General features: G+C 37.2%; 1 long non-coding RNA gene across 1 annotated transcript in view; it reads right to left on the reverse strand.

Moving 5' to 3' along the window:
• The window catches only part of LOC114679408 (uncharacterized), a 62,660-nt gene extending 38,522 nt beyond the window's left edge, over positions 1-24,138 (reverse strand). Inside the window, exons 1-2 of the long non-coding RNA XR_013395330.1 lie at positions 23,416-24,138; positions 17,533-20,169 (exon numbers count right to left, since the gene is read on the reverse strand). This is a non-coding gene — a long non-coding RNA (uncharacterized LOC114679408). The remainder of the gene's footprint in view (positions 1-17,532; positions 20,170-23,415) is intronic.
• Positions 24,139-24,345: the final 207 nt, after the last annotated feature.

Consider the following 24,345-nt stretch of genomic DNA (forward strand, 5'->3'; position numbering starts at 1 on the left):
TTGTTCCAAGCTTAAAACAACTCTATGAATTAAGTATGAGGAAAAAAAGATTTTAAAGTCACAAAGCTAGCAAATGGTGGAGCTCTTTTGTTTAAACCATTAGTCAATTCCAAAGCTCATGCTGTTTACAATTATCATATACATTTTACACCTTCTCTTCTATGACATAGCTATTTCTATCGATATAGACATTTGGCTTAGAAGATGAAGGGTTTTTTTTTTTTTTTAAGATCATTTTTTCAAGTTCTTGAGTACTGAGAGTGAGCATGGTGCTTTGTCCATAGCAGACATTGAGGAACGTTTGTTGAACTGAGTACCTTTTAATTTTTTCTGAGAATGAAACATTCCTTTCTCTGTGCTTTGCACATAGTAGGTTCTTAATAACTATTTTCCAAATGAATATACTATAATCCAGAAAAAACAGATGGTTCACCCTCTATTTGTTTTCTATATTTTTCTGAACTTTTATAATGGGGGATAGGGGAGTGATGGGAGGCATCTTTAGATAGCATTTGTGTTCCTTTTTATCTGTTGACTTTGATTTTTATGAATCCTTTTCTTGTATTTATTATTTTCTTTCCAATTCAGTCTTGATTAACAATCTTAACCAGAGTAATGTTGCATTACTCCGCACCATTTTCTGTGGAAGTAGAGCCATATTACGAATACTATTTAATTTATTCTCTAATTCTTTAGTGAGGAGAGTAGGGGATATTATTTTTTTCCTTTTAGTAGACAGGGTTAATTGGAGACATCAAATAACTGACACACCCAAAGATTATTAAATCAAATCCTTGACTCCTAATCCATAGCATTGCCATTACTAAAGTAAACTTCTCTGTTAAGAAATAATAGAACTCCACTCTCAAACCCCTCCCACCACCCAATTTAATCAATGAACACAGACTGTTTCCTATAGACATACCCTGTGGAAGTGGAGGAAAACACATTTATTTTGTGCCTATGCAATCCTGACTACTCTGCTAGTCACTTTAAATTTAAATTTGTAAGCCTACTTTGAAGTAGGTATTAAATGTATCTCCTTTTTTAAATATGAGGCTTAAAAATTTTAAGAAATCTGCCCCAAATCTACAGCTAGAAAGTAGCAATACCAGGTATTAAAAATGGTTGTGGTTTCAAAGGAAATTCTACTGTTGTTATTTTTAATGTAACTCACGCAAACTGATATGGTTTGGGTGTGTCCCCACCCAAATCTCATCTTGAATTGTAGCTCCCACAATTTCCATGTGTCATGGGAGGGAACTGGTGGGAGATAATTGAATCATGGGAGCAGGTCTTTCCTATGCTGTTCTTGTGATAAAGACTAAGTCTCACAAGATCTGACGTTTTTATAAAGGTGAGTTTCCCTGTACACACTCTCTTGCCCGCTGCCATATAAGACGTGACTTTGCTCTCCACCATGATTGTGAGGTCTCCCCAGCCATGTGGAACTATGAGTCTATTAAACCTCTTTCTTTGATAAATTACCCAGTCTCGGGTATGTCTTTATTAGCAACATGAGAACAGACTAATACACAAACCCTTCTCTAAATAAAAAGCAGTCAAAATAAATCAGTGCTTAAATAGAATTTCTCAATTCCCCACTGTTGTTCAAGAACCAGCCCTCCCACTGAAGCAGAAAGAGAGGTAGAAGAGTTCAGCTTTTGGGTCCACATGTTGAACATAGGAAAGGAGAGCATAAACTAGGCAGGCTCTGGAGGGCTATAAGATGGACACATACTTCCTCTTGCCTTCTCCCCAAGAATACCGAAAATTGTGGACTGTTACAGGTATGGAAGGGTTGCCACCTTGTACTCCAGAGGCTGTTATACTTTTTAGTAGATGAAGTGATCCCAGGATGCTGCACATGGTGCTTTGGGATTCTTACAGATGAAAAGTGCTATATACATGTCAGACATTATTACACAGCACTTATAAAAAATGTTTCCACTTATTGGTGTGGACTCACTGTTGAACAGTTTAGGGTTCATAGTTATTGCTAGTAATAGCAGTCAGAATAGCAGTATAAATGGCCCTTTTTTGCTGTACTTTGCTCCATATTTTACTGTTTTTTTTTCCCCCTCTATAATCCAGGGTGGCCTAGAACAAGAGGGAAAAAATATTTGCTGACAAAGCTTAAAAATAGAAAAATAACTATTTTTTTTATTGTGGTCAAGGTCAACAGCAAGGGATGAATTTACATGAGTATGTATCATAAACAAATTTAGGCCACAGGAAGTTTTTTAAAAATTATAAGAATGTGATATTTTTATTTTTAAAATTCCTATTATAATGTAAATGCTACCGTCTTTTGACAGTGTGACCTTTGTAATTGGAAACATGCACCTTTTTTAGCAGATAATGCAATCATAGGAGGCTGGTATATTTTTAATCTAACTTTAAAATCTTTAAAGACAATTGTCTGGTCACTGAATTATTTGGTCTGGTCAATTGTGCTAACCACCAATGCCCATCGGCCTCTTATTTATTCTTCTGGCTTCTGTAGGAAGCCACTTGAGAGACATGCCCATCACCTTATCTTCATGTCATTGAATTCTTCACAATCAACTCCTGCTCAGCCAAGCAAATAGTGCTACCTCGAGCAGCAAAATATCCCTATTCTTCTCACTTTGCTTTGGCTATATCCTGGATTTTTCGCTCTAATGTTATGAAAACCTCAATATAGCAGAGAAATGAGATTTTCCTGTCTTCTCTGTGCCTTGACAAAAGCTATTCTTCCTGCTCATATGTACTGGCCACCACTTTTCAATTACACACCACTGTCATCTACATAAGCTCATATAACTCTCAAAATTTCTTGAATTAAACATGATTTCTACCTTTCAGAGAAGGAAACTGAATTCAGAGAGGTTAAATACAAAGCCCCAAGTATACACAACCATTATATCAAGTCAGAACTTGATTTCAAATTCAGGCCTCTTGATTTCAAATTCTAGCAGCTTTCCTTTATGTGAGGAGGTAGAACACTTTCACACTTTCTGTAAAGAACTAAATATATTCAGCTTTGCAGCCCATAGGGCTGTTGTAACTACTGTACTCTGCCCTTTAGAGAGAAAGCAGTCATCAACAATATGTAAACAAATGTCTGTGTTCTGATAAAACTTTATTTAAAAACCAGGCAGCTGCTGGGTTACAGTTTGCCAGCCTCTACTGTATATGGCGCTTTCTTTGTAACTCTGTTCCATTTGGGATTTAGTTATGGACTCCCTCTTCTGGCCAAATTTTTACATAGTTTATTTACAAAGATTAGAAAGGAAGACAAAATAATTCTACGCAGCCCCGTAACCTAAGCTACTAGCTGACATCATTTTCCAGTATAATAGTCAATTTATGGAGCAGAAATAATACTGGACTTAGAACAAAAATCTTGGATTTGAAATTGGGATCTATACATTAATAACTTCAGAGCTGTGTGAGTTTGAGGACACCATTAACTTCTCTGAGACCCAGGCTAATACAGAAATGATTCAAAAAGTTATTTCATGGGTGCTTATAAGGATCAAATGTGGTGCATGTGGCAGTGATGAAATCAGTACCTGCTACAGAATAGGCTCTTAGTTTAGCCAGTTCAGGCTCCTATAAAAAATATCATAAACAGGCTGTTTTATAAACATCAGAAATTTATTTCCTACAGTTCTGGAGGCTAGAAAGTCCAAGATCAAGGCATCAGCAGATTCAGTGTCTGGTGAGGTCCTGCTTCCTGGCTCCTGGTTCATAGATGGCAAAAGAGCTCTGTGGGGTTTCTTTTATAAAGGGACTCATCTCATTAACGGCGTATCTGTCCTCATAATATAATAATCTTTCAAAGGCCCAACCTCCAAATACACTCACGTTGGGGGTCAGGTTTCAACATATGAGTTTTGGGGGACACAAACATTTAGTCTCTAATAGTCTTCAATAAGACTATTGAATCTCTGTTTTAACATAATGGGAGCTTTCTGTTTTAAGATTCCGGGGTTTAGATCAAGGAATATGAAGATGATATTGGTTAGGTCATTTCATGTATGTTTGTGAAATCATTAGTTTATTAAATCCAAATAGAATTTGGGGCAAACAAAAGATTGCTGTTTATAGAGTTTGGGGGTTATAGATATTACCATATTACCATATTACCACTACAAATGGTGTTTCAGCTATTGATTTTAATCAGAGGTGTGGTAGCCTTTGTGGTTGTGTTTTCCAGCTTTCATTCTACTCTGAAATGATTAATCTAAGAGAATCCTGTAATCCTATTTGTCTTGCCAGTGATTGGTTTAAGGATAAGCAGAACTCCAGTTCTGGTCATTAAGATAAAAGAAGAATTCTACTCTTGCGGGCTTCTGGAAAAAGTTTTCTCTCTCTTAAGAAAAAGGCGTGTAAAGATACTGCTCCTTTCTTCCTCCATACATCCTTCTTGCTGGAGGTTTATTTCTGGGATAGAAGCAGCCATCTTGCAACCAGGAAGGGGCCAGCTGAGGGCAAAGCTGACACAGAGAGGATGGCAGAGCAGGATGGAAAGAACTGGAACTTTTGATGACTCTGTTGAGATTCTGAAGCAACCAACGTGGGAATCTTGTTATGTTAGGTATCAAGATCATCCAAGGTATTGTTTAAGCCCATTTGATTGGATATTTGATTTTTTCCCATCCTAACAGATATTCTTTATATATTTAGTGACTTTATTTAAAGGCTATAGCTGAGAACAAGAAATGTTGGATTGTTGTCTTGATTCTGCCACTCTGATTAACTGAATGATTTCCAGAGAATCATCTAACTTTGCTAATTTTTAGTGTTTCCATTTGTATAATGAAGGAGCCAGATAGAAAAATTAAACCTTAAATATATTTTCTTCTTTTAATAATCTGTAGATTTACAATAATGCATAGAAATGTCTTTTTAATTATTTTTCACAACACATTTTAGTCTAGATCTGTGCTGTGTAATATGTTAGCTATTAGCCACATGTAGCTAGTCCAGGTTGAGTTGTTCTGTAAGTGGAAAATATGCACAGGGTTTTGAAGACTTAGCATGAACAAAGGTAATATGAAATATCTCATTAATCATTTTTATATTGCTCATATATTGAAATGATAAAGTTTTGGTTACATAGGGTAAAGCAAAATATATTATTAAATTGATTTCACCTATTTTAAAAAAACTTTTTAATGTGACTATTAGAAGATTTATAATTGCATTTATGTTCACATTACTATATTTCAGATGGGTAGTACTGGTCTAGATTGTACTGTGTGTACTACAGCTCAGCAAAAGCACTCTCACAGAGGTCAAACTAGATTAAACCCTAACAAATAATTTATTAATAAAAAACCTACAGAATTTGCTCCTACACCTTACTTCAAGGACAAGAGATAACTATTCTTTCTTTTATTGCAATTGATTTTCTCATTCTAACAAAAGAAGTTTCTGAAATCTCAGCCTAGAAGCAGGTTGAATATGGCATTTGGCATAAGTAGAATAGAAACCTGAAAGAAAATTCTCTTAAATGTTGAAATACTGAGAAAGTGCAGGTAGATACAAGTTTGTCTTATCTTCTCATCAGTGGAAGACATTCAGATTCTGATGATTAGGATGTTCTCTCAATACAAAGAAACAAATGGTGGAGGAGCAGTTTCCAGGGAATGTACACCTACAGCAAGCTCTGTTCAGGTCAAGCACTCTCAACTTTGTGTCCTGGTGCCCACCATGCTCAGACTACTGATGTGGCTTCAGTATCTACCTTCCCCTTTTTGGCCTATACCATGTAGTAGATGACCACCTACTCAGCCTTAGACACAAGGTCTATGAATATAAGCAGCTGCAGGCTGCTGACTTTCTACTTAGCTACTGAATTTTCACATTTTACACTTTTACTCTAGATCAGGACTTAGGAAACTGTAGCCTGCAGGCCAAATCTGGTGCATCAGTTGGGCCTGGAAGCCTCATATATTTACTATCTCGACTTTTGTAGAGAAAGCTTGCTGACCTGTGTTCTAGATATCTTTAAATGAAAATGACAGGGGGAGAGAGAGAGAGAAGAGAGAAGAGAGAAGAGAGAAGAGAGAAAGAGAGAAAGAGAGAGAGAGAGGAGAGAAGAGAGAAAGAGAGAGAGAAAGAAAAAGAAAGAAAAGAAGGAAAAGAAAGAAAAGAAGGAAGGAAGGAAAGAAGGAAGGAAGGAAGGAAGGAAGGAAGAGAAAGAAAGAGAGAGAATCAGCAGAGATTTTATGAGCAGGGAAGATCCAACCAGGTTGCTAGAGATTACTAGATAGTTAGCTGCTACTGTATTTAAGTTAGTGCTTAAAACAATGTGCTATAGAACTTGTCACCTCACCCTGGACCAGACCAGTGCCAGAATAGGGTTACAGTTGGTATCTCTGACATCATTCAAGACTTAAATAGCAACGTACTTATCTCAGTAACTCTGTATCTTTTATTGGTTGATTTAAGTTTTACAATTTTTATTTACTTCTTTTTTCTTTTTTTTAAAGATATCTTTGTTTTTTTAACTGCTTGAGTTGAAGGACTACATTATTTACTTTATTTTAAAAATTACTTTGTGCTATTAACACTCAGTACAATTTTGACTGCATTTTGCAAGTTTTTATATATAGTATTTTGCTATTACTTTCTAAATATGCTATGCTGCAGCTCTAAATTTTTCTTCGACCCAGAAGTTATTTATGAGAGTGTTTTAATATTGCTGAATAGATTAGATAATTTACAAACTTATCAATCGCTTATAAACATAGTATATGCTTTTAAAAATCTGCATTTTTAATCATATAATCTTTCTCCATTAAGTTACTAATGTGATTACTATATTTCAATGGGAAATAATCCTTACATTCCTGTTAGATTTAATTTACATTTACTTATTTATTAATTAATTTACACTTAAGTTCCTATATTGGACTTAATGTATTCCAGACACTGTTTTTTTTTTTTTTTGCTTGAGAATATTTGCATAGTTGTAAACATTTGATAAATATAAACTCAATTAATATTTCATTTAGAATTTTTGCCTCAATATAAATAATTGAGTTTGCTTTGAAGTGGTGAGTATATGTTACATGTGCATGTGCTATTGTTATTAGGCTCAATAACAACACTATTGAAGATGCAGAGAATTAATTAGAAAGCTTTTTGTTTTTGTATTTAAATTGTACACAACTTAGCTGCTTCTGGAAGTTTTGGTAGAATTCTGGAAGGGTTGGTAAAATTCTAGATGGTTTGGTAGACTTGGTGTTTTATGAAGAGGAACTATTTTTCCGGTAACTTTTAAGAACTGTTCTTGCCTGGGCAACATAGTGCAACCCCATCTCTAAAACAAACAAACAAAACACACACAAATCAGCTGGGCATGGGGGCAGATGCCTGTAGTCCCAGCCACTCAGGAGACAGGGAGAATGATCACTTGAGCCTGGGAGGTTGAGACTGTAGTGAGCCATGATCATGCCACTGCACTCTAGCCTAGGTGACAAAGTGAGACTCCATCTCCAAAAAAAAAATGAAAAAAGAAAGAAAGAAAATATTGTTCTATGATTATTTGCTTATTCAAGTTTTTATTTCTTCTTCAGTTAACTTTAAATACTTACTTTAAAGTATATCAAATTATAAGTAGATTTACACACACACCCAAACACATACACATAGACACAAAGATTCTGATAGAAATTCACTAACTGGAAACTTGTTAAGGATAATTAATATCTTTATAATTTTGATTTGTCCCATCCAGCAATGTGGCATGCATTTCTCATCATTTTTTCATTCATCTTTTATGTTATTTAATAACATTTTATAGGTTTCTGTCAAATAGCTTATAAACATGTTGTATTAAGTTGTATTTATCCTAGTTTCATTATAAGCATTGGTAATGTGAATTAGGTCTTTTCTTCTTTTGGTTTTCTGATTAGTTATTCTCAATGTACAGGGAAAGCTGTTGTTTTGTATGTCTACCTTACATTTGGCTGTCTTATCACACTCTGATTTCAGTTGGTTCTCTTGGAATTGACATATAATTTATGGATTTTGTTAATGTGTTCTTCCTTTTCGATATTTGTAGTTCTTTATTATTTTGTTCTTTCGCATTTGCTGGAACACCAAAATCATTTGGAGGAACAGTAGTGACAGCTGACCACAGCCTATTTGTTTCTGGTTTAAACTGGATGCCTTGAGTGTCTGTATTGGTTTGTTCTCATGCTGCTAATAAAAACATACCTGAGACTGGGTAATTTGTAAAGCAAAAGAGGTTTAATGGATTCATAGTTCCACATGGCTGGAGAGGCCTCACAATCATAGTGGAAGGCAAAGAAGGGGCAAAACCACATCTTACATGGCGGCAGGCAACAGAGTGTGTGCAGGGGAACTGCCCTTTATAAAACCATCAGATCTTGTGAGATTTATTCACTATCATGAGAACAGCATGGGAAACACCCAGCCCCATGATTCAATTACATCCCACTGGGTCCATCCCATGACAAGTGGGGATTACAGGAGCTACAATTCAAGATGAGATTTGAGTGGGGACACAGCCAAAAAACATCACTGTTGTTAGGATAAAATTTGCTATATATTTCTAAGTTTTATTTATTATATTGAGAAATTATTGTTCTTTTTAGTTAATTAAAAGGTTTAGTTTTTTATTGTTGTTATATTTGCTGTTATAGTTTTAAAATTTTGTATCAGGAATGGCTATTGGATTTTATTAAGTGCCTTTCTGTCATCTATAATAAGAGCAGTCACTTGGTTTCTGTTTTATAAATTATTAGTGAGGTAAATAATTTCCCTGTCTTATTAATGTCATGGAATTCTCACTATGTGCTGCTTGGTTAAGAAATAATCTAGCCCCTTCTAATATTGCAGTCTTGAGAATTCCTTCTTCTTTGGGAAGCCTCCATCTTTGCTCTTAGGGCATTCAAATGATTAGATAAAGTTCACTCGCATTATGGATGGTAATCAACGTTCCCCAAAGTCTATTGATTTACATATTAGTCACATTTTCTTGTTATTAATCAATAGTTTTTAGGGAACAGGTGGTGTTTTGTTACATGGATAAGTTCTTTAGTGGTGATTTCTGAGATTTTGGTGCACTCATCACCCAAGCAGTGTATACTGCACCTAATGAGAAGCCTTTTATCCCTCATTCCCCTCCCAGCCTTTCCCCAAGTCCCCAGAGTCCATTATGTCATTCTTATGCTTTTGTATCCTCATAGCTCAGCTCCCATTTATAAGTGAGAACACATGATGTTTAGTTTTCCATTCCTGAGTTACTTCACTTAGAATAATGGTCTCCAACTCTATCCAGGTTGCTGCAAATGCCATAATTTCATTTCATTCCTTTTTACGGCTAAGTAGTAATCCATGGATATATATATATATATATATATATATATATATATATATATATATATATGTGTGTATATATATGTGTGTATGTATATATATGTATATGTGTGTATGTATATATATGTATATGTGTGTGTGTGTGTGTGTGTGTATATATATATATATCACCTTTTCTTAACCACTCGTTGGTTGATGGGCATTTAGGCTGGTTCCATAGCTTCACAATTCAATTGTACTGCTACAAATAAGTGTGTGCAAGTGTCTTTTTAGTATAATGACTTCTTTTCCTCTGGGTAGATATCCAGTAGTGGGATTGCTGGATCAAATAGTAGTTCTACTTTTAGTTCTTTAAGGAATCTCCACACTGTTTCCATAGTGGTTGTACTAGTTTGTATTCCCACCAGCAGTGTAAAAGTGTTCCCTTTTTCACCACATCCATGCTAACATTTTCTGCTATCTAATCACCAAAGTCTCCTTTGGGTAAGAGAGCATTAGATAAGCAAATCAGAGAAGCTGGTATCTAAGGTTCCTTCTGGCTTGTCTGACCACTGACCAGTCTTACTTGTAGAACTCAAGCTATGGTATAAAGTATGTTGTGTTATAACAATATGTGAAACTGGGAACAGAAAAAGTCAGGAATTTCAAAACCAAGGAGATTTTAAAACACAGATTCCCAGGCTGGAAAGTCTGATTCAACATGTCTAAGGAGAGCCCGGATATGTGCATTTTATGAAAGCTCTTCAGGTGATTCTCATGTACAACCAGGCTTGAGAATCATGAAATAATTCATGCTTTTACTTAGTTGACCTTACTTTGTCAATTAATTTTTTTTCTTTTCTTTTTTTGAGACAGAGTTTCACTCTTGTTGCCCAGGCTGGAGTGCAATGGCGTGATCTCAGCTCACTGCAACCTCCACCTCCCAGGTTCAAGCAATTCTCCTGCCTCAGCCTCCCAAGTAGCTGGGATTACAGGCCTGCACCATCATGCCCGGCTAATTTTGTATTTTTAGTGGAGAACAGGTTTCTCAATGTTGGTCAGGCTGGTCTCGAACTCCTGACCTCACTGATCCGCCTACCTCAGCCTTCCAAAGTACTGAGATTACAGGCATGAGCCCCCACTCCCGGCCCTTTGTCAAATAATTTCTATAATTTTTCTGTAGTTTTTCACTTGAATCCCAATCATTGTGCTCAAATCTAATTATATTATAAATTAATATAATTTTCTTCAAAAGTAATAAAAATAAAGAGATACCACAAAAACAAATTTTTTTAATTATGCCCATTCTTGCAGGAGTAAGGTGGTATTGAACTGTGATTTTGATTTGTATTTCCCTGATCGTTAGTGATGTTGAGCATTTTTTCATATGTTTGTTGGCCATTTGTATATCTTTTTTTGGGTATTGGCTATTCATGTCCTTAGTCCAATTTTTGATGAGTATTGTTTTTTTCTTGCTGATTTGCTTGAGTTCCTTGTAGATTCAGGATATTAGTTCTTTGTCAGATGCATAGTTTGTGAAGATTTTTCACCTATTTTGTGGATTGTCTGTTTATTCTGCTGATTATTTCTTTTGCTGTGCAGAAGCTTCTAAGTTTCATTAAGTCCCATCTATTTATCTTCTTTTTTGTTGCATTTGCTTTTGGATTCTTGCTCATGAAGCCTTTGCCTAAGTCAATGTCTGGAAGGGTTTTTCCAATGTTGTCTTCTAGGATCTTTATGATTTCAGGTCTTAGATTTAAGTCTTTGATCCATCTTGAGTTGATTTTTGTATAAGGTGAGAGATGAGGATCCAGTTTCATTCTTTTACATGTGGCTAGCCAATTATCCCAGCACCATTTGTTAAATAAGGTGTCCTTTTCCACTTTATGTTTTTGTTTGCTTTGTCAAAGATCAGCCGGCTGTAAGTATTTGGCTTTATTTCTGGGTTCTCTATTCTGTTCCATTGGTATACATGCCTGTTTTTACACCAGTACCATGCTGTTTTTCAGTGACTATAGCCTTGTTAGTACAGTTTGAAGTTGGATAAAGTGATGCCTCCAGATTTGTTCTTTTTGTTTAGTCTTGCTTTGGCTATGTGGGCTCTCTTTTGGTTTCCCATGAATTTTAGGATTGTTTTTCCTAGTTATTTGAAGAATGATGATGGTATTTTGATGGGAATTGCGTTGAATTTATAGATTGTTTTGGTAGTATGATCATTTTCACGATATTGATTCTACCTGTGCATGGGCGTGGAATGTGTTTCCATTTGTTTGTGTCGTCTGTGATTTCTTTCAGCAGTGTTTTGTAGTTTTCCTTGTAGAGATTTTTCACCTCTTTGGTTAGGTATATTCCTAAAGTTTTTTTTTTTTTTTTTTTTTTTTTTTTGCAGCTGTTTTAAAAGGGGTTGAGTTATTGATTTGATTCTCAGTTTGGTCACTTTTGATGTATAACAGTGCTACTGATTTGTGCACATAGATTTTGTATCTTGAAACTTTACTGAATTCATTTATCAGATCTAGGAGCTTTTTGGATGAGTCTTTAGGGTTTTCTAGGTATACAGCCATATCATTGGCAGACAGCAACTGTCTTACTTCCTCTTTACAAATTTGGATGTTCTTTATTTCTTTCTCTTGTCTGATTACTCTGGCTAGAACTTCAACTACTATGTTGAATAGATGTGGTAAAAGTGGGCATCCTTGTCTTGTTCCAGTTCTCAGGGGAAATACTTTCAACTCTTCCCTGTTCAGTATAATGTTGGCTGTGGGTTTGTCATAAACGACTTTTATTACCTTAAGGTATGTCCCTTTTCTCCATTAATCACATTTTAAAAATACCTTCTCAGCAACCTCTAGACTGGTGTTTGACCAAACAACTGGCCACCATAGCCTAGCCATGTTGACATGTAAAATTTACCATTGCAACTCACATACACATTTTTTTCTACTCTGTACTATATTTGCATTCAGTAGATGAAAACATTTAATGTTGTTATGCTTATCAAATATTTGACTTGTATTACTCTCTCTAGTTTCTTATATCTTTGCTTTCACCCATTATTGTCAGCAGCATTTAGTTTCTCTGGGGAGATAGAATAAGACACACAAACAAAGGAATCACCTTTGGGTTTCAATTAGAATTTTTCATTTTAAAATCTATAATACTAGGATATACTGTTTATGTCACAAACAACAAATCTTAGAAAAAAGGCAAAGCAGGCTACCTTGTTATAGAAGAGGTAAATATTACATAGGGAAAGCAAAGAGAAGAAGAAAAATAACTTTGTCTTTAGGAATCCATGCAGGTGGATTCCTGAAAAGCAATTCTGTATCTCACCCAAAGTCTATTTCCTAGTTAGGTGTGGGGTGTGGAATAGAAACCAGAGATAGAGTTCAGAATCCAAGGGCAGTGGTGAGCTCTATTTGGGTTTTGAGGCGGAGGTCAAGACAGTTGCAAGCCCCATGGAATGTTTCTGCATCTACCATGACACAAAAGTGGTTCAGCAACCCAAATGCCCATCAATGATAGACCGGATAAAGAAAATGTGGTACATACACACCACAGAATACCATGCAGCCATAAAAAGAATGAGTTCATGTCCTTTGCAGGGACATGGATGAAGCTGGAAGCCATCTTCCTCAGCAAACTAACACAGGAACAGAAAACCAAACACTGCATGTTCTCACTCAAAAGTGGGAGTTGAACAATGAGAACACATGGATGCAGGGAGGGGAACATCACACACTGGGGCCCGTTGTGGGGTGGGGGACATGGGGAGGGAGAGCATTAGGATCAATACCTAATGTATGCGGGGCTTAAAACCTAGATGACAGGTTGATAGGTGCAGCAAACCACCATGGCACATGTATATCTATGTAACAAACTTGCACATTCAGCACATGCATCCCAGAACTTAAAGCTAAATAAATAAATTAATTAATTAAAATAAATAACAAATTGGTTCAGTAGAAATGCCTGAGACAGCCGTGTTCCATCTCTGTGAAGGGTCGGAGATTCCATTTTTTTCTGCCCATCTCAGTGGAGCTTGGAGAGACTGGGGAGCAAGCTAGATCAGAGATGAAAGTGAGGGAGGAAGCAGCTGAGACATATGACCAAAGATGACCACAGAGGAGCAAAGACCCAGATAGGAATGAGGCAGAACATTTCCCCGTCTGGACTCTAATGTACCTGTATATAGTACTGTCTGTCCATCTAGCACAAACAGACTGATGACTGAATATCCTCAAAGACCCACACCCTTATGTTACTGGACTAACATATATCACTGTTTTCCCAGGAAAGCCCTGATTTATGCCAGTTGCCTCAAGCCTAATAGTTAAGCAGCAGTGCTTCTCACTCTAGAAAGTGTCATGGTTTGCACTAAAAACTCTATTGTGACTTAACTAAGGTCTCAGAACTTAGATGCAATACAGGAGGAAAGCATTGAATCAGCTGAGGTTAAGATTTTTCTACCTGGAAAAATAAGAAGTTAAATCTAAAACGGAAATTAAATTCATTAGTAGAGAAAATAAGGCTGTTTTTGGCACTCTTGATAGTGTGTGCTGACATTTCAAATCTTTCCTAATTTAAAAAGCACTCAAACCTCAGAAGTTTACATACTCAAGTCCATCTCACTAAGATTACTTGAAAATAACAGGATATATAAAGTTTTAATATTTTATGTACTTAATTTGTCCCTCAACTTTGTAGAGTGCCTTTATTCTATCAGCGAACACAGCCTTCACTAATTTATTATTATAATACGGTGGAGAGCAAGGGATGCTTTACAAAAGGCTTCACAAGCCCTGCTAAGGGAATTTGGATGGTGTTCAAGGAAGTCAAATAATAGGTTTGTGTTGCAGAGTTGGCTTGAGCAGCAGTGTGGAGGATGGACTGGAGGCAGTCAGGAGGCCGCTGCTGCAGTGTAGATGGAAAATGAGTCTGAATTGAGGGAGTAACCAAGGGGAGGCCAAGAGGACAGACTCAAGAGACATTTAGGAAATCAAATAAAAAATATTTGGAAACAAATTTTATGCCGGGAGTAAGGAAAGAAGAGATTTGTTGAGTCAGAGAATGAGTTCAGTGTGGAACACAGGGTTGAGGTTCCTGGGGGATGGTCAGGAGAAGATGGTGGTCATGCAGGTGAATATGTGAGCTTGGAGCTTGACGTGAAGCTGTGCATGAGGGATTTGTGCTTTGGAAGCATCTGATTTTACGAAAATAGAAGGCATTGAAAAAAGAGGAAAAAATATAGTGATTACTGTACTTTCTTTTGATCTTACAGTAACTGTAAAAATTGCCAAAATAAGCTTCATATTGAAGTCAGGCTAGAGGGTAGTATTCTGAAATAAATAAAATTCAGTATAACACTTTATGAAGTTCTGCATTAGAATTTATGTTGGAATTTACCTTAGACCAGCGTTTTTCAACTGGGTGCAATTTTGTCCCTCCAGGAGACATTTGGCAGTGTCTGGAGACATTTTTCTGCTTGTCTTAATGGTAGGGGGTAGGCAGTTACTGGCATGTAGTGGTGGAGGCCAAGGATGCTGCTAAATATCCTGCAACTTACAGGACAGCCCCCACCAAACAAAGGACTCCCTGGCCCAAGATGTCAACAGTGCCGAGGTTGAGAAACCCCTGCCTCAGACGATCGAGCTTAGAAAATTTTAGAAAAAGAGTTCAAATCATCCTTAAATTGTTTTTCTGATCAAGAAACACCAGAGAAAGACTTTCGCTGTAATGCATGAAAGAACCTTGATATTCTGGCTGGGAAGTCCATTCCATTAGCCTTTCAACTCAAAAGGATGTTTCCCTGGTTAAAAGCCCTTATGTGCACAGGAGTACTCTGCGAGCACACGACATTGAGGGCTCCAAGAATGTATGGCATATTCACTCAGTGAACCCCGCAATGTAGGCTAGCAATCAATGCAAAGATAACAGTTCAATACCATGGGAATAGATGGGAATGTACATACCACCAAGGACATCTAAAACATGAAGCTGGAAAATGACCATTAAATCTGACTATCGCATTGTTAAATGTGAGGACGGAAAGATGCAAGTGGTCAGCAATATAGCATAATGGTGAAGGGCACAGGTTGCTGAATCTGACATTGCAAGACTCCTGGTCCTATGACTCATTAATTGGGTGATCTTCAGAAAATTATGTATCCTTCCCTGTGAAGCACATTTTTCATCTGTCAAATGGGGATAAAATATATCCTGCCTCCAAGATTTGTGTTTGGTAGTAAGTGAAATATCACACACAGAGATAGCAGAGTAATTGGCACATTGTATACACTCAATAAATGTCATCTCCATGGGTTTTGGTGTCTAGCTGGTGGAGAGTGTTATCAATGGAGCAAAAGAACACCTAGATCCAGCCCACTGTTTCCAAAGTGACCCTCCACTAAGGGCTTCCAGGTAATTGATACAAATATATTGATAGTATTAATGCCAGGAATAAAACATCTACAGATTTTTTAATCAAATCAATAATATGTTGATCAATATTTGTTAAAAGTGATGACGTTGATTCTATTGGTTTCTGTCATAATGAATGAGAGTAGATGAAACAGATTCATGATTTTTCAAATGCAGTCCTAATACCCCTTATGAAAAACTGGGAACCATAGATAAAAGAGGCAGTTATAAAAGACTGAAGGATTACAAAGAGTCTGAAAGCAAAGGCTGCATGCTTAGAAACGATGCCATAATGTTTACTTCCTTTTCCCACTATTTACTAGCTGTGTGATCTTCAGCAAATTACTCAACCTGACTGTGTTTCTGTTTCCCTTTATATATAATAAGGATAAAATCTATCTTATAAAATAGCTGTGAAGATTAAGAAACTGTATGTAAAGTACTAGGCATAGCACAGCCATAAAATGTTCAGTAAATGTTAGCTATTAGAATAGTAGGTATTTAACAAACACAAATGTGTATGAACACAAAATTTAAATGAATTTTAGAAGATAAACTACAAGATGACAAAAGAATTTCACATCTCCAGTGTTCTACTTTAGAGCTACTTTTGTATACTATTATGCTTTTCTTCTGACAACACTTTGGAATAACTTTTTGAGAGGCAAAGAAGTAGGCGGCCTTCTAGGTCCCTGGACAGCTATGCAGGCATAGAATATTTTTCACCAATATTTTTAGCTGATATCCAAAAGTGACCTTCTGAACAGCCAGATACTCAATATTATATTCAGCTGTTTAATGTTTCATCATCCCACTCATTAATCACACGTAACACTCATTAATCAAGTTACAAAGGAGGATCATTACCAATCAGGGTCATAGTGCAGGAAAATTCCTGCCTACAAGCTACATCAGTAGGCTTTGCATTACTCCAAAGACTGGGGTAGAACAGCATTAACTGGGTGACATTTCTGTGGAGTTTGGAGGAACTGTAAGACCTGGGTAGTTTCTTAAGTTATGCCCCTAAACAATCAGAAAAATGCAACAACAGAGCCATACACAAACAAGGCTAATAGAGACGAAATACTAAAGATTCTAGATAACTCATTTTTGTAAATAAATTCAATATGCCAACATTTGCTATAAGAAAATTTGTAAGTGGGAATTTACCCACTATTTCAGATTAATTAAAGTTCTTAATTTTAGTGATTTTTGAACTATCCCTTACCATATTTTATTATATTTATAGCATGATCAAGGCTCACTGCAGCCTCTGCCTTCCAGATTGAAGAAATTCTCCTGCCTCAGCCTCCCGACTAGCTGGGGTTACAGGCGCCTGCCACCACGCCCAGCTAATTTTTTGTATTTTTAATAGAGACAGAGTTTTGCCACGTTGGCCAGGTTGTTCTCAAATTTCTGGCCTCAGGTGATCCACCTACTTCGGCCTCCCAAAGTGCTGGAATTATAGGCATGAGCCACCGTGCCCGGCTCATGTTATTGATTTATAGAGAATAAGGATTTAGCTTTCCTTTCCCACATCCATTTCCTTCACACTATTCCCTCATCCTCCTGAGAGTTTCATTATATTTTTTGTTAGAGTAATAATTATTTGGTAATAATTATTATTAGAATTAATAAATTTGGGTCATGTAATACACCATGATTACATTTCTTCCATTTCTCCTTCTTTTTTATTTGTTTAGTTTTCTGTCACATATAATAACTTCACTACTTCATGACCCAAACCCATTGACAGAACTCTAACAGTACTCTCAGTAGAGTCAGACTTACCGAGTAATCTGTCAGTTTCATTGTTGTCCTGGAGACATCCCTATGGGAATCTTCTACTTTCTGCTACAATCTAGACCAGCTGCTTTCTAGGCTTAAGCACAGCAGTAGACATGCCATCCGCCTTCCCTGTCCTCTGTGGATGTTTCTTCATCCCCATGTTTCATATGCTAAACTTTCCTGGTTTACTCCATTTTGTAGGTGGATCATATCCTCCAGTAATTTCATGAGAAAGGGTACATGGAAGAAATAGATTGCCTAAGTATAGAATTCTAGCATGGTGATGGTTTTCATCAGGTTCTTTAAGTCATTGCCACATTTTCTTCTGGCATCCAGAATTGCAATTAAGAGCTCTAATGCCATTCTGATTCTTATTTGTATTGAGCAAAAGTTATCTTCCCTTTTCTAAAGTTAAGAACATTTCTTTTGCTCTGGTATTCTGAAGTTTCACTAAAATGTGCCTTGATATGGGTCATTTATGAATTTTGCTGAATTTTTTTTATGAATAGGTTCTTTCAATCTGAAATTTGGTTTCATCAGTTCTGGAAAGTTTGCTTGATTTTATTTTACATAGTTTTCTTCCCCCGATTTCTCTGTTTATTCTTTGTAGAGCTCTCATTAATATTATTTTTCACACAAGACAGCCTCTAATTGAATTAGTCTTAAAATTTCCTACTGCCTCTAGTTTTTCTACTTTCTGAGACATTTCTTCAATTGTATTCTCTTTTTTTTTTTTTTTGGAACGGAGTCTTGCTCATTGCCCAGGCTGGAGTGCAATGGTGTGATCTCTGCCTCCCGGGTTCAAGCGATTCTCCTGCCTCACCCTCCTGAGTAGCTGGGATTACAGGTATGTGCCACCACGCTTGGCTAATTTTATATTTTTAGTAGAGATAGGAGTTTCACCACGTTGGCCAGGCTGGTCTCGAACTCCTGACCTCAGGTGATCCATCTGCCTCGGCCTCCCAAAGTGTTGGGATTTCAGGCGTGAGACACTGCACCTGGCCCTCAATTGTATTTTTTAAACTTTTTTTTTTTTTGAAAAAAAATGCTAGCCTTGGAATGTGTGTGTGTGTTTTGTTTACTGCGGTATTCTCAATAGCTAGAACAGTGCCTAGTACATTAGAAAAAAAATGTTGGACTGACAAAGTAAATGCTGTCACATAAGTTTAACTTTTGGAATGTCTTCCTTCATGCTGTAAAGTCAAAACTACCCATTAAACAATGACTCTCCATTCTTCCCTCCCTCCTGTCCTGGCAACCACCATTCTACTTTCTGTCTCTATGATTTGACTGCTCTATGTTTCTCATAGAAGTAGCATTATACAGTATGTGTGTTTTTTGGAACTGGCTTATTCCACTTAGCATAATATTCTCAATGTTCATCCATATGGTAGCATGTGTCCAAATTTCCTTCCTGTTTAATGATGAATACTATTTCATTGTATGAATATAGCACATTTTGTTTGTCTATTCATCCATCAATAGACACTTGGGTTGCCTCCACGTTTTGGCTATTATAAATAGTGCTGCTATGAACAACGACATATAAATATCTTTTTGAGATCCTACTTTCAGTTATTTTGGATATATACCTAGGAATGGAGTTGATGGATCACACATTTTACATTCCCACGGACTAGTATACAACAGTTACATTTTTTCCACCTCCTCATCAACCTTTACTCTTTTCTTTTCTTTTTTTTTTAATAGTGGCCCATCCTAGTGGGTTTAATTTGCATTTCCCTGGTGATTAGTCATATTGAGCATCTTTTCATGTGTGTATTGGCCTCAGAATGGTTGTTTTATCATAAAAGAATCATCTGTCTTTTCTCCAGGGCTAATAAGAGCAGTTACCAGCATTTTTGGAACAAAGCAGAAGGAAGCTGGGGTAAGTGTGTAGCCATCAGATTTTCACCCATCCCTCCTCTTTCAGGATGATGCTCCTGCTCTTGGCTGGCCTAGTGTCCCTAAGTCCAGAATCCCTCTTGTTCAATCTGTTCAGAGAGGGAACATCCAGGTGTCCACTGGGGAAGGGGAAGAGTAACTGCTTGCCTGCCAAATGGGAGTGGGATTCAAGGAAGTTAACTGTCTCTTTGAAACAATTTTCCTGTTTCAGCCACACTTGTATCCCCACTTTCAGAGGTCACTGACCTAGTTTCTAAACCTTTAAGGAGCTCTGCAGTACCAGCAGGCTCATTTCTTGGCATTGTCCCCTATGGCACTTCTCTGCTTTCAGCTTTTACATCTTTGCTGTTATTATTTCTTTTCTTCTTCTCTATTTTTCTTCTGGGTTTATGGTTTTTGTTCCATCATCTCAATAAGGCTTCAGGAGAGCATGGAGATGAATGTCTTTCATTTACCATTTTAGTTGAAAATCCCCATAGTTATTTTATTATTATTATGATTCCTAACAGCATTTTTATTTCTACTTAAAGATAGGAGGAAAGAAGAGGACAGAAGCAGAGACAGAGTTCTGATGAGATATTTCACCAATATTTATGAAAGTAAAAATAGGGATGATCTTCCCTTTCCAGGTACATTCTGTTGGTATTTGACATCCCAATGACACAGTCAGATCTCCATTTTAACTTTTCCTTGACTCATATTTTCTGCTCTGTTCATCCATTTTCAGATTCTTGTCTGGTGAGAAAATGTGAATACAAACCATTCTCAGTGCAAAGCTAGAATCTGACATACATATCTGCTTTACACAGAACCTTTCAGGAATTCATTGACTTTCTAAGTTTTAGGACACCTCTTTAGAAGTACTTAGGTGTTTTGGATCTTTCTTTCTTTCTTTCTTTCTTTCTTTCTTTCTTTCTTTCTTTCTTTCTTTCTTTCTTTCTTTCTTTCTTTTTCTTTCTTTTCTCTTCTTCTTTCTTTTCCCTCCCTCCCTCCCCCCTTCCTTCCTTCCTTCCTTCCCTCCCTCCCTTCCTTCCTTCCTTCACTCCCTCCCTCCCCCCTTCCTTCCTTCTTTCTTTCCTTCCTTCCCTCCCTCCCTCCCTTCCCTCCCTCCCTCCCTTCCCTCCCTCCCTCCCTCCCCCCTTCCTTCCTTCCTTCCTTCCTTCCTTCCTTCCTTCCCTCCCTCCCTCCCTCCCTCCCTCCCTCCCTCCCTCCCTCCCTCCCTCCCTTCCTTCCTTCCTTCCTTCCTTCCTTCCTTCCTTCCTTCCTTCCTTCCTTCCATCTTTCTTTCTTTTTCTTTATTTTGACAGAGTCTCACTTTGTCACCCAGGCTGGAGTGCAATGGCATGATCTCATTGCAATCTCCGCCTCCTGGGTTCAAGCAATTCTTGTGCCTCAGCCTCTGGAGTAGCTGGGATTACAGGTATGTACCACTGCACCCAGATAAGATTTGTATTTTTAGTAGAGACAGGGTTTTGCCATGTTGACCAGGCTGGTCTCAAACTCCTGGCCTCAAGTGATCCACCCTCCTCAACCTCCCAGAGTACTGGGATTACATGCATGAGCCATCACGCCTGGCCATGGTTTGGTCTCTTTCATCACACTCATCTAAGGCTACAGAAATATCCTTTGTAGTGTCATTTGATTGTATGCATACTGGCAGAAGTTGAGAGGGGAGCTGCATGTTGTTTTGTACAACCCTGATGGACTATGGCCTATCCTACTCTCACATACAACATTGCCAGAAGATTATCTTCTGGGACCCAGAAAAATAACGACTTCCTATTTATTATTACCCACTGTGCAGAGGAAAGCCCTGACCACTAAAGAAGTTATCAAAAACTGTGGAAGCAGTCCTTGATTTTGAGGAAACTCAAAATTCAAGTTAGCATGAAACATTTTAAAAGAGGAAACTTTTATTCAAATAACCAATTTAGCTTGTTTATGCTGAACTGCTTTATCCAATCTGAGTAGAAAGCCTGCTTAAGCACTGGAATGCCATATGGTTGGCCATAATTAAGATTCTAACCAGGCATTTTTGGTATGTATAGTAATTTCATTATTTGTAATAGTATATTAAATAACGATAATACATGTGTAGGGTGCTTGCAAAACTGGAATTATTAGTCTCAACGTATACATGAGGAAATTGAGGTTCAGAATATTATACGAAACTTCTTTCTAATCTCAAACAGCAAGTAAGAAAGTGAAGAAGCTGGGACACAGTATCAGTTCTCTGACTCCATATTCAATGCATGGGTCTGTTTGTCAAAAGATTTGCTCTGAACTGCATAGATGCAGGAAGAAAGATTAAGGATGTAGAAGGACACAAGAAATGAGGGGGAATATAAACTAAGATTGAAAGATAGTAGATGCAAAAACCTCTCTTCACCTTCTCCAAACCACTCAATGGCCTCTTCCTAGCCTGGAAATGTAACCGCTATATGTTTCACCTGGGCCTGGAATTGTGTGTGTTTGCTTGGCGTTTTGGACATGTTGACTGATCCTACGTAACAAGAGCACTCTGAAGATGTTTTCAGAAAGGCTGCCTGAATTTGCTATAACATATACTAGTTCTAGCAAAACACCAGGAATTGAGGAAAAGCCTATTGCCCATCAGTTTCCAATATTAAGGAAGAACAAACTTATTTCTATAAGGGGGTTGGGGGACATCCTGGTTTCATTTCAACCCAGGCACAGGAGTAAACAGCTTTCTCAAGACAGTGACCCTCAACCGCACAATGGCAACACTCTCAGCTTTAACCCACATGCCTTGTGTCCAGGTCTTCTGCCTTCACTCTCAGGTGCACTGAGCCTCTTTGCTCAGACAGAGCCCTCATTTGATTTGCACACACAACCGAGTTGAATGCAGTCACTTCCAGTTAGGACAATCAGAGAATATGGCTGCATTTTGAAGATGAAGAGAAAACTCTCCACATATACTCAATCCTCTGGATTCTTAGATGTTTACAAAGAAAAAAGGGGACAGACTTGTATTATTTTCCCAAAAAAACATAGGTGATAGGACTCTAAATGAGATTTTTTCCTTTTTCTTAAGAGAACAGCTTTAGTCTGAGAAAGGGTAAAGAAGTAACATCCCAGTAAATAAAAAAACAGCAACCTACTACTACCAACATGTATGAGAGCAGACTATGACTTCTGTATTAAGGGGAATGATGAATGTTTTCACATTATGGGAACCGTGTTAAGCACAACCTTAAAATAGTGCTTTAGAGATAGGTGAAGACATAGAGAAATTTGTCTCTACACTTTAAACCTTTTCTCTCCCACAAGGATTTTTTAGTAAGAATCTGTTTTTACTGGAGCTAAGAGAATGTGAAAGAAAATTTCTAGCCTTGAGTGTTGCTGCCACCTACATGGCGGGAAGACTACAAACAAAACCTAACACCTTTCAGACAGGCATCAGCTGCGGTATGCTTTCTATGAAAATGTACTTTAGAAATCTCCAAATTTGTTTATTTACTGCACTATCCTGAAGGCGAGTTAGTATTTGTTAGTTTCACCTCATTTTCTATCTCAAATTCTTGCAGACATTGGAGTAAATGGTTTTGCTTAGATTGGTGGGAATACACTGATTATTTGAAATAGAAGCTGATTCAAAGAATTCTTCCTCATTATAAAAAAATCCCAAGTGCAACTTGATCCCCATAGCTATGTCCTAGGGAAAGGACGAAGGTTCTTAATCTCACTGTACTACAGGTCCTCCCTATTTCCCACCCTAGCCGATTCTAAAATACACACACACCTCCCCACTTCAAAAAAAAAAAAAAAAAAAAAAAAAACGGAAAATGAAATGAAACACTGTTTCCTCAATTGATTATACAGTAACTATAAATTGATGCTAACGGGGATAACATAGACGTCACAATTCTTTTGATATTGATCAGAGGGGTTATTTCTGATAAGAAATGTACTTGACACTACAGAATTAACCAGAAACCTCTTTAAAAGTCTAAAGCAAACCTGTGATATGTCAAGAACATCATGGGCTGTCTTTTTATCTTGGAAGGCATCATCCAAGGCCACGATGCTGTTACTGAGGCTGTGTGAAAACACCTTCTCCCTAGAAAATATACATGCAAGATCGAAAACCTGATTGATGACTTTACAGATAATTGCAATTAAAATGATTGCTAAGTGAATAAATGATGAGTTTTGGAAGCATGTGCCAACTAATTATTGCTATTACACAATGTTACGAATATTGGCGTTTCCCTGGCATTTGGCACTTTGCAGATTTAGGCATAGTGTACTATGGCCTAAATATGGACTAATTATCTTTAGTGTTAAAAGCTTTGTATTCTTGAATAAAAATCATTGCTATTTTTCCAATAGCAGGATGCTGAAGACAGAAAATGACCCTAAGATTGATGTTAGGAAAATATGCTCCGTGCAATGAAAAATAGGCATTTGGAGGAACAATGTCAAAGGAACAATAAAATATGCTCCGCTTCACGCCCACCCTGGAACTCCTCCTGGTTTTGTCCCTGCCAAGAGGGGAACCATTCATGTGGTCGCTTGAATGGCCTCCCCACACCCTTTGTGGGGCTGGAGGTGGGGGCTGTGTGAGAAGCCCTGCATATAATAGGTGCCTAATTTCCCCCAGTATACCTCTAGAAGTAAGCCATTTCAGACATCTTCATTGGTTTACGGCTTTAATTTTCACATAGTATTAAAATAACTATTTCTTACCATTTGCATCGTTATAATCATGCTTGTAATGATGCAATTGTCACAGTCCATTTACCTGCAGTGTGCTTTCTGGGGTATAGGTGAATTTATCTTAGACTTCACAGGCAGGATCCAAGAGTAGGTGGTGGCAAAGCAAAACAAAACAAACAAAAAACAGTAATCAAGAGAAATATATTTTAATACAATATTTATAAAAATTAA

Source organism: Macaca mulatta, chromosome 7, assembly GCF_049350105.2.
Source record: "Macaca mulatta isolate MMU2019108-1 chromosome 7, T2T-MMU8v2.0, whole genome shotgun sequence".
NCBI classification, from domain to species: domain Eukaryota; kingdom Metazoa; phylum Chordata; class Mammalia; order Primates; family Cercopithecidae; genus Macaca; species Macaca mulatta.